The following is a 12622-nucleotide window of genomic DNA, read 5'->3' on the forward strand; positions in this document are numbered from 1 at the left end:
AACGCACAATAGTGGAGGGGGCATTTTGTAAAGTTACCATTAATCAAAGCACGACTTAAGGCCCATGTAACATCAATTTATAAGAGTGGACATTATGCCAAAGTCTACCATTTAATGGACATATTTAGATTACTTGTCCTTAGATTATCCATTATATTAACTTTAAAAATCTATTGCTAAATGTTCTCTAGGAGAAATTTACTTTTTATTTGGGATGATGTAATATTCTTCTGATTCTCCTTGTATTTCACGATCCGCAACTAATTATTTAACAAAATAAATTATGCTATTCATTCTATATTACCCACCTTCTTTTAAGTTAATGAAGCATATAGCTCGGATATGGGTACTGCTGCAGATATTTGATTATTCTAACTCTTTAATTTAAAATTTTAGATGTTGTTTGATGATGGATAGATTTAAACTATTTTTAAAATACAATCCATATGAATGCATAATATATACAAGTCATTATCATTATATTTTATAATTTACTGACACTAGAGAGTAATCACTTTGAAAATTCAAGACAAACTAATTAGTGTAGTTGGAAAGATGTGAAAGGATTATAATATTAAAATTTGGAATTGATCACATAATTTGTGTTTTTTCCCTAAATTTACGCATTTGACTCAGGGAATTCTATAAAAGAAAGCTTTTGAATTACTATAATACCCGGTCGTTGGCCATAAGCAACAGGTGGAAGTAATTTTTTATAACTAAATAAAATCCATTAGAACTAGATAAAACCTATCATTTTTCTTTGTAAATAAAATCTGTTAGGACTAGATAAAACCTATCATTTTTCTTTGATGAATTCAATAATTTATTTGTTTATTAATAATAAGAGTCTTTTTGATATCGGTCTCTTACATCATTAATATTTTGAAATTAGTCTGTCAAATCATTGAAATTGCTCTTAAGTCATTAATTTTTTAGGACTTCAAACTTCTCTAGATGGCGAAATGTTGAAACCAACAAGGTTTTACGCATGGAAATCTCTGAAAACTTTAATATATTACGATAATCATCAACTCTTTCACAGCCATGTTATAATAAATAAATAAACCTAAAATACCAAATAAGATATTTGACCGTTGCACGTGCATTCCACCTAGTACATGTAAAAAACCGATATGAGATAAACAGATTAAGAATTGAATGCACACACATACATGCGCGCACACACACATATACATGCATACATACGTATGTATGTGTGCCGTATGATACAAATACTTTTGAGTAAGCTACGTTTCTCAATTATCCATCAATATGTTAACAATATGAAATGAATTCTAAGCGTCGGATGAATACGTACATATTCAGTTATATCGTTATCCTCGTATTGAAAAGAAACATTCATAGTTATATCCTACCGAATGGATAACCGTAATTTTTTGGCTCTTCTCTTATAAATGCTCACACTACTATTATTATTACATCATAAAGGTGCACGTTGTAATGTCTGCATTTATGTGGGACCCGCTAGATCAGAATTTGTGGAGGGCAATGGACTCACGTTGATCAATTTCTCCGTTATTAGTTGCTTCGCCCTTTAGATAGTAGTACACCGCGGCTATCCCGCGGGCTTGCCGCGGCCTACACGTTTAGCAGCCCATGCCGCAACTTAGTGGGCCCATTAAGGGCCCACCAAGATGGTGACATTTCTGCTTCAAGGGAGAAAACACCGGGCTTGACTTGACTTGGGACAGCATTTTGCGCCATGTTGTGAAACACGAGCGCGGCAATAGTCAAGTGGCAGTCCATACTGGCTAAATTATCAGATGAAAAATGCCTCATGGACCCCAAAAACAGGAGACCCTGAGGGGACAGGTGAGGTGTCACCCCCTGGTGGGGTAATTTACTGTTCATGGACAGTAAATCACCCCACCAGGGGGTGACACCTCACCTGTCCCACAGGGGTCCTATTTTTTGGGATCCCTGTAGAACCACCCTTATCAGATTGATATTTCAGTAAGGCACGCTTTCTTGTGAAACCTTGATAAGCAATTTTGCATAATTTTAACTAAAAATTCTTTAAAGGATGCAAATTTCATATAGACTTCACAAATACCATACTATTAATCACTCTTTATCCTTGTCATTTCGTTAAGCCGCTGCCACTTACGCGTTTAGAGCCGTCCACGAAAAGGCACACGATGCTTTTGAGCCTGATTCTTCGTGGACAGCGAGCATTCATGCCTTATTGCAAGTTGCATGTTGTTGGAGAATTTTAATTATATATTTTTATTTATTTTTAAGTAATATCATTTATTCACAAATTTTTCTAAGCGCAAACTGTTGAATTTATTATAATTATCCATTACAAATTGTCCGATATGTTACAAACTTTTATTGTCATGCTTACACATAGCAAGAAACTTGTTATGTCAAATGATCAAAACCTTCTTATGCCTCGCGAAATCCATAACGTCAATTGACGAAAAGCATCAAAAGTTATTAGCAATCCATTTAGTATCTAATTACATGACCATATATCCCAACAATTAAAACATAAATATAAACATTCAATTAAACTAAATGATGCATACAATTACCAACACACTAAATAATCCGTAGCTTCTTGATTGCTTACCTCATGATCTCAATGAAGGAAAGAGTAGTTTTCTGATGTTTGTTTGTGTCCCCGAAAATATAAATGGAAAGGACGAGAAAGAGGATGGGCTTTGAATATTTGGTACCCGAACCAAATAATGATGTTGTTATCTTTGGACACATCATAGTACAAGAAGGAAGACAGTTTAGTCTTTTCATGTAGCAGTTTTTTTTATAAGTATCCCTACAAAGCTAGATATTTATAACTCGATATATGCTGTTAAGCCGATTTTGCGATATTATTAGCGAAGATGAGATTATGAGATGATTCTAAAAAAAATGAGAAAGCATCTGGCAGTTTGTAAATATCATTTTCATGCTTGATGTCATTTGTTTTTTGGACCCGGTAGTACAACGATTGATGTAGGATGCTTAACAGGTAATTTCATGGAGAATTAGGACAATCACAAGCTAAATACAGATTTATACGTATTATTAACTTCCACAAAGAAACAATCATATTTTCTACCCTAGAAGGCGGATTCTGACATATTATATATGTAAATCGCCTATCTCGACGAGACAGAGCCAATTAGATTGTCAGATTTTTAAAATCTCATTAGTTATACACAGTTTTGTATGAAATCCGAAAATAATTGGTTTTTAGTTTATTTTTAGTAATAAAATTGAAGTCTATTTAGATTAGGAAATAAATTCAATTTTAGAGTCAAATTAGATTAGGAAACAAATTCAATTTTAATTCATGATTTGTTTCCTCTATTATAGGGAGTCTTTTTAAGATAGAATTTGATACTTTCTATTTTTTTTATAATTTTAGTCTTATTAGGAGCCTTATTTGTTTTTCTATTTAAGAAGAGTCATGTAACCCCAAAAGAGAATAATATCTTTTCATCGATAAAATTTCTCTTTCAATATTTTCTTCGTGGATTCGAAGTTCTTCGTGGATTCGGAGATCATTCTTTGTGGATTCAGAGAACACCTCTTGGTGGATTCCGAGATTTTACTTCCGCGTTGCATTAATTGATGTAGGACGCTTAACAACAATTTCATGGAGGATTCGGACAATCACAAGCTAAATAGATTTATACGTATTATTGACTTTCGCAAAGAAACAATTATATCTTTCAACCTAGAAGGCGGATTTTGACATATTATATATGTAAATCACCTATCTCAACGAGACAGAGCCAATTAGATTGTCAGATTTTTAAAATCTCATTAGTTATACACAGTTTTGTATGAAATCTGAAAATAATTGGTTTTTAGTTTATTTTTAGTAATAAAATTGAAGTCTATTTAGATTAGGAAATAAATTCAATTTTAGAGTCAAATTAGATTAGGAAACAAATTCAATTTTAATTCATGATTTATTTTCTCTATTATAGGAAGTCTTTTTAAGATAGAATTTGATACTTTCTATTTCTTTATAATTTTAGTCTTATTAGGAGCCTTATTTGTTTTTCTATTTAAGAAGAGTCATGTAACCCCAAAAGAGAATAATATCTTTTCATCGATAAAATTTCTCTTTCAATATTTTCTTCATGGATTCGAAGTTCTTCGTGGATTCGGAGATCATTCTTTGTGGATTCAGAGAACACCTCTTGGTAGATTTCGAGATTTTACTTCCGCGTTGCGTTAATTGATGTAGGACGCTTAACAACAATTTCATGGATGATTCGGACAATCACAAACTAAATATAGATTTATACGTATTATTAACTTCTGCAAAGAAACAATCATATCTTCCAACCTAGAAGGTGAATTTTGACATATTATATATGTAAATCGCCTATCTCGACGAGATGGAGCCAACTAGATTGTTAGATTTTTAAAATCTTATTAGTAATACTCAGTTTTGGCTGAATCCGAAAATAATTAGTTTTTAGCTTATTTTTAGTAATAAAGTTGGAGTCTATTTATATTAGGAAATAAATTTAATTTTAGAGTCAAATTAGATTAGGAAACAAATTTAATTTTGATTCATGATTTGTTTCCTCTATTATAGAGAGTCTTTAGGATAGAATTTGATACTTTCTATTTTTTTGTAATTCTAGTCTTATTAGGAGTCTTATTTATTTTTCTATTTAAGAAGAGTCATATAACCCTGTAGGCGTCGAAAAATGCTGAAAGATATCCAAATACAGCTCAAGAAGAGATCATCCAAAGATCAAAAGAACACCAAGAACAGTGTAGACTATCTCGGCACGCGAGGCAGTGTTTACTGTCTTGCCGTGCGAGACAGCGTTTACTGTCTCGCCGTGCGAGACAGTGTTTACTGTCTCGCACAAGCGAGCATGTGTTTACTGTCTCCACACGGAGACAGCTCTCAAAGGCAAACAACTGTTTTATAGAACCCGCTGACACGTGGCCAAAACACAACAATGGGAAACGTCGTGGGCGAGAATCACGTTGAAACTGCCAAAAACAAGAGTTTTAAATGTGGAAAGCAGTTACAAACAAAAAAAAAAACTGTCAGGCATTTATAACGGAAGCACTGTTCACCTAGAGGTTATAAATACCCCCTGAGATCGATTTTTGAAGGGGCTGATCGCTGAGCATTTTTGGAGCAGACAGAGCAGAGTACTTGAGCTTCTAGCAATTCCTTGAGATTCGAGCTTTGACTTGATCTTAAGAAGAGTGATCGTCTTACTTTGATAAGATCTTCACTTCAAATTCCTACTTCGATAAACGAAGGAAGAATCACTAAACCCCTCACGATTTAATCAGAATCTGTGATTTGGTGCTCCACGGGCTAACGCACCCCCGGCACAGGTAGCGATCCAAATAACGATCCTGCGTTTGTTTCTAAAAAGTTATAATTTTCCTTTTGTTGTGTAAAAGAAGTCTTATAAAAGGGCTTCTTTTTTGAATTTGTTGTAATCGACTGAAGATATAATGAATTTCACAACGAGACCAACTTTTGACGAAAACAAACTGGCGACCACAGTGGGAGCCAACGGTCTTGCTACCGAGGCCGTCGTGTCGCAGCCGATCAAGATTCCAGTTGAATCCACGGTCGAATACGAATTCGACCAAACCAAGTTTGAGGAATATCTCTCATCATCCTCTTCAAGATCTTCATTGTCTCGCAAGTACAAGAGGATCTCACCATTGAAGAAGACTTACATGCCAAAGAAGGCACAAAATGAAGATTCTCGCCTGATTGTTGCTGAGGATTATACTCGCAATATCTCTGCTCGTGATGACTCTTATCTAGTTAAAGAGTCATCGAATCAAAGCCCATCGGCACTGACGAAGAGGGCTCGTCAGAGACAACGTCAGCGCCGCACTCGCTAAATAGCTAAGGCCTTGGAACAAACCGACGGGGTTCATTATCACGCGTACCTAGAGTCGAGGAGGTATCGAGTGGTTCAGTTGTTTCAACGACCAATAACTCATACCTCTGCTAAACTAACGACGGATGAATGGACTTTTGTCAAGAGGGCTCGCTCGACCCTCGAAGAACGTATACAAAAGCGTCGTGCAAACGCAGCTCATGCCCGTGCTCTTTTACAACGAAGACGAGAAAGAAACAAGAAAACGGTGGCCAAAGAACCACCAAAACTCTACAAAGTTTGGATTCCAAAGTCTGGAGTTGTGCAAAATCAGCATTCGGAGCCCGTTAAGACTCCGCACCCACAAGGGGGTGGTTCTAAACGTGTGACTCCTGACGTAACCTTGGATCGCTCAAAGGCAACAATAATTTATCCTGAGAATGCCAACAAGGCTTTACACTCCCAGAAGAAGACGTGTTCGCCAAAAGACATCGTTATGCCTGGGAGGTCATACCAATAGACGATAGGATTTTTCGGCAATCATACCGATGAATCGTACTATCAAGCTGTGGGTTTGAATAAATTTCGAAAGAGAATTATTCGAGAAATAAACTCTCATTGTTCCTGTGTACGACTCATTAAAGCAGCATTGTTGGAATATAACTACGCCAAACGAGAAGTCATCCCGCAAAGAGTCTTAGTGTTCCAGAGGCTTTTCACCGAAATGTCAAAGCCCAGGCTGAGATGTTTTAGCAAGAAGTTTTCTATTCAAAAGGATGAATTCCCTGAAGTCACCATCAACATGGCTGATAAAGGAAAATCTAAGCGGCGTTCAAATGAATCAAACCCCGACTTTTCCCCGGGAGGAAAAGCCAATTCAAGAATTTCCCAACGGATGTCTCGACTCCAGTTAGGAGCTATCAGACGTAGAGATTACAAGAGAATGCATGAAGGAATATCCTCGGAGGATGAACTCTCGGACACTTGTTCTGCGATCGCTTCTGATGATATAATGTCTAGCACAGGACAAACCAAAGAAGTGTTCACAATCACTTCTGATCAGTTTGCTCAAATGCTTTAAGAAGCTCTAGCCAAGCAACGTGAAAAAATTAGAGCTGAGATGAAGACAGAGATAGAGTTAGCTATCCAACAAATAAGAGAATTGCTAACTCAACGGCCTTAACCTCCCGAGTCCAGTCAGCGGGCTGAATCTAGCCGCCACACTCAGAATGTTATAGATGACAGTGATCCAGAAATGGATAAAGTCATTATGGCTGATACACCTCCTAATGACAATAACACTGGGGGTGGTTCAACAGATCCTCCCAATAACAATATTAGGGTTGGTTCAATTGCACCTCTTAATAACAATGGGGGTGGCCCAATTATTTCTACTCAACATCGCTCAAAGAGAGATGAATATGAGGACAAGAAAATGCAAGACCTTAAAAACAAAGTCAATGCTTTGATGTCCGCTCAGGAAGTAAAGAAGACGGGTATTCCGTGTCCCTATCCAAGAGAATAGGATTCAATACCATACCCGGCAAAGTTCAATATGATTAACTTCACACCGCTTGATAGAAAGAGCTCGCCTATTCAGCACTTGATTTATTTCAAGTCTCATTTGGGCATGATCTCTGAAAACGAGGCTTTAATGGTCCGGTCATTCGTTGTCACCCTTCGTGGGCCCGCCTTCAATTGGTACCGACGTCTTAAGCCAGGGAGCATCAATTGCTGAGATGACATGGAAAGTTTGTTCCCCAGCAATTTTTTCGATGATGACACCGAAGTGTTAATCGGAACCCTTTTAGATGAGAAGCAAAAAGACGGAGAGTCAGTCGATAATTTTATCAAACGCTTCCGTAACAAAGCAATGAATTGCAGAGATCCTGTTACAGAGGAGTTTATCCTGCAAACATGCCACAATAATCTCTCCATCGATGTCCTGGAAGCCCTGGAGGTCGTACCATCCAAGACTTGGAAAGATTTGAAAATGCGCGGTGAACAAGCTGAACACTTTCTTAAAAGAAAGAAAGCTGAGAGAAGCTGACCGATGACATCTGCAATCACTGGGAACACGACTCTCGATCCGAAGTTTTAAAAGGACTATTCTTTCGAAAATGATGAAGCTCCAGCCATATTAAAATACCTCCTCGCCAATGACAAAATTGAGCTACCACCTATCAAAGATCAGGAGGGAGCTAAGAGGATTACGGATCCAAACTACTGTGCGTACCACAGAAGGGTTCTTCATCCCACCGAGATTTTATTTGGACTCAAAAACAAAATCCAAGCTTTAATTGACTCCGGCGTCATAACGACGAAACAAGCCAAATAAAGAGACCATGTTACTCTATTAGGTATACGAGTATAAACTGTTTTCCCTAACTCCATTGGGTGCACGAGTATAAACGGTTTCCCCTCACTCCAAAGAGTATACGAATATAAACTGCTCCTCGATACTCCAATAGGTATATGAGTCTAAACTGTTTCCCACTCTTGATGGGAAGTTCCTGGAGAATTTTTACATGTAATATTCTTAAGGATAACCCGGTCATGTAACTCGGTATGATGTTAGACCCAGTTTCGCGAAGAAAGCTGGGGGTGGATGGTTCATGTAACAGGAAGTTCTCGGAAGAATGTTATATGTAATTTTTTAGGGATAACCCGATCATTACGAACAAAGTGATAAACACTACACCCCCACGGTGATTTTCGAATACTCTTTTGCTGAGATGAGATTCGATCACCTCTTTAGATCAATCTTCCCTCATAAAACTCTCATTTGGTCAAACCTTTAAACAGTTAGGACCAAAGCCAAAATCCCCTCTCGATTCTTTCCATGAACGAGAGGTCCACAAATTGAACGATCAAACCTTTAAACAGTTAGGATCATCTCAAACCCCTACTTGGTCAAACCTTTAAACAGTTAGGACCAAAACCAAAATCCCCTCTCGATTCGTTTCATGAATGAGAGGTCCACAAATTGAACGATTAAACCTTTAAACAGTTAGGATCGTTTCAAAACTCCCATTTGGTCAAACCTTTAAACAGTTAGGACCAAAACCAAAATCCCCTCTCGATTCCTTCAATGAACGAGAGGTCCATAAATCGAGCGATCAAACCTTCCTACAATTAGGATCGTCTCAAAACTCCCACTTGGTCAAACCTTTAAACAGTTAGGACCAAAGCCAAAATCCCCTCTCGATTCCTTCAATGAACGAGAAGTCCATAAATCGAGTGATCAAACCTTCCTATAGTTAGGATCGTCTCAAAACTCCCACTTGGTCAAACCTTTAAACAGTTAGGACCAAAGCCAAAATCCCCTCTCGATTCCTTCAATGAACGAGAGGTCCATAAATCGAGCGATCAAACATTCCTATAGTTAGGATCGTCTCAAAACTCCCACTGGTCAAACCTTACTACAGTTAGGATCACAACCAAAATCTCCTTTCGATTCATTTTGCGAGCGAAAGGTCCACTTTTGAATTGAATAATCAAACCTTATGACCGTTAGGATTATTCAAACCAATCCAGATTCTCTAAGTGGAGATCCCACTTCGAGTTTCCTTTGCACCAGGAGATAGAATATAAAATTATTCCTCTCCATCATTGGGTTCATCTCTACCAACAAACAAGAGACCAGGAGATAGAATATAAAATTCTTCCTCTCCATCATTGGGTTCATCTCTACCAACAAACAAGAGACTAGGAGATAGAATATAAAATTCTTCCTCTCTAGGAGTGGGTTCATCTCTACCAACAAACAAGAGACCAGGAGATAGAATATAAAATTCTTCCTCTCCAGGAGTGGGTTCATCTCTACCAAGAGACCATGTTACTCTAATAGGTACACGAGTCTAAACTGTTTCCCTACCCTCAATAGGAAGTTTCTGGAGAATATTACTCAGAATATTCTTAAGAATAACTTGATTACCTCCTAATGGGTACACGAGGTTAAACTATTTCCCGAAAACTCTAAAAAATACATGAGTATAAACTGTGTTCTTATGAAGACTGATACAGTGATTAACAATCCAATATCAATTTGATGACAAAAGCTGAATTCACAAGTGCAAACTCCAGCTTCGGTTCGAGATCTCGACAACGGTCAAGCGATAAACGTAGTACCGGAAAAATCTTAGCTATTCTACAAAGCACTGAATAGATCGAGAGATAAAGAGGTCAAGAATTGAAGCCATTTACGGGTCCTTCTACACGATTTATTCAACCAAGTATTGAAAGGAGTGTAAGTTAGACCTGTCTTATCCAAAGTATCCCAAACTCCTCTATAAAAGAATGAGTCTGGAATACTTTGGAGAGGGTATCTGTAGGCGTCGAAAAATACTGAAAGATATCCAAATACAGCTCAAGAAGAGATCATCCAAAGATCAAAAGAACACCAAGAACAGTGTAGACTGTCTCGGCACGCGAGGTAGTGTTTACTGTCTCGCCGTGCGAGACAGCGTTTACTGTCTCGCCGTGCGAGACAAAGTTTACTGTCTCGCACACGAGACAGTGTTTACTGATAGTATTCTCTGTCTCGCCATGCGAGACAGCATTCTCTGTCTCGCCCACGAGACAGCTTTCAAAGAAGTCAGAAACCATTTTGTAACCGTCGACACGTGGCCACCAACTGTTCAAGAACGTGGGAAACGTCGTGGGCGAGAATCACGTGGATAACTGCCAAAATAACGGAGTTTGAAACGTGGGAAGGCAGTTACAGTGGAAACCGCTGGGCAGTTGGGTTTTCCGAGACAGTGTTTACTGTCTCGGAACCCGAGATAGTCTTTGCTGTCTCGGCCGCCGAGATAGCAAACACTGTCTCGGAAGCACTGTTCATCCAGAGGTTATAAATACCCCCTGAGATCGATTTTTGAAGGGGCTGATCGCTGAGCATTTTTGGAGCAGACAGAGCAGAGTACTTGAGCTTCTGGCAATTCCTTGAGATTCGAGCTTTGACTTGATCTTAAGAAGAGTGATCGTCTTACTTTGATAAGATCTTCACTTCAAATTCCTACTTTGATAAACGAAGAAAGAATCACTAAACCCCTCACGACTCAATCAGAATCTGTGATTTGTTGGTCCACGGGCTAACGCACCCCCGGCACAGGCAAAGATCCCACGCAAGCAGCGATCCAAACAACGATCCTGCGTTTGTTTCTAAAAAGTTATAATTTTCCTTTTGTTGTGTAAAATAAGTCTTATAAAAAGGCTATTTCTTTTTTGAATTTATTGTAATCGACTGAAGATATAATGAATTCCACAACGAGACCAACTTTTGACGAAAACAAACCCCAAAGGAGAATAATATCTTTTCATCAATAAAATTTTTCTTTCAATATTTTCCTCATGGATTTGAAGTTCTTCGTGGATTCAGAGATCGTTCTTTGTGGATTCAGAGAACACCTCTTGGTGGATTCCGAGATTTTTCTTCCGCGCTGCGTTAATTGATGTAGGACGCTTAACACTAATTTCATGGAGGATTCGGACAATCACAAACTAAATACAGATTTATACGTATTATTGACTTTCACAAAGAAACAATCATATCTTTCAACCTAGAAGGCGAATTCTGACATATTATATATGTAAATCACTTATCTCGACGAGATGGAGCCAACTAGAATGTTAGATTTTTAAAATCTTATTAGTAATACTTAGTTTTGGTTGAATCAAAAAATAATTAGCTTTTAGCTTATTTTTAGTAATAAAGTTGGAGTCTATTTAGATTAGGAAATAAATTTAATTTTAGAGTCAAATTAGATTAGGAAACAAATTCAATTTTGATTCATGATTTATTTCCTCTATTATAGAGAGTCTTTTTAGGATAGAATTTGATACTTTCTATTTTTTTGTAATTCTAGTCTTGTTAGGAGTTTTATTTGTGTTTCTATTTAAGAAGAGTCATATAACCCCAAAGAAGAATAATATCTTTTCATCAATAAAAATTCTCTTTAAATATTTTTTTCATGGATTCGAAGTTCTTCATGGATTCGGAGATCGTTCTTTGTGAATTCATGGAACACCCCTTGGTGGATTTCGAGATTTTACTTCCGCATTGCGTCAATGATGATTATAACCTTGGAGTTTGTAGTTAACTATTCAGGAGCTACTTCAGGTAATGGCTTCTCTAAGAGTTAGGTCATTGTACTGACAATTTAGTCAATTTGTTGAAGAGGCATGTTTCAGTTGGCAAGTTCAAGCGGTGCTTGGACTTGATCGATATGTGTCACACTTAATTGCACTGCGGGGCTATTGGAGCGGAGTAAGTTAGTTTATTTTAGAGTGTGATATTTCTATGCATTTGAGTCAATGTGGAGATTTGTTAAAGTTTGACTCAAATACTTGACATCGAATCAAAACTCGGAATTGGTAATTCTTTGTCTCGGTTGGACTTGGTCGAGAGCAGTTGCACTTCGGTGGGGATTCATAAGATTGATGATAACATGATCTAATTAGAAGTCCTAATATGATTTGTTCTCTTAGTATTCTATTGGATATGGAAAGGACAACTTCAATTAGAATACATAGTTAATTGGACTTCTATTTCGTTGAGCGACAAGGAGTTGGACCTTAAGAGGCTTACATATATGAATAGGTCTTGTGGCGGTAAGACCATCAATTTTTTGGCACCACAGCAATTGCAGTTAATTCACTACAGGACAGAGAACAAGAGGTTCTCCTTGTGAAGCCTATTAGTTATAAATTAGCTCTCTTTTGTTCCATTGTTTTAGAGAGATTATATTAGGCTTTTGGGGTGTGAT

The sequence above is a fragment of the Asparagus officinalis genome, chromosome 8 (genome assembly GCF_001876935.1).
Source record: "Asparagus officinalis chromosome 8, Aspof.V1, whole genome shotgun sequence".
Taxonomy (NCBI): Eukaryota; Viridiplantae; Streptophyta; class Magnoliopsida; order Asparagales; family Asparagaceae; genus Asparagus; species Asparagus officinalis.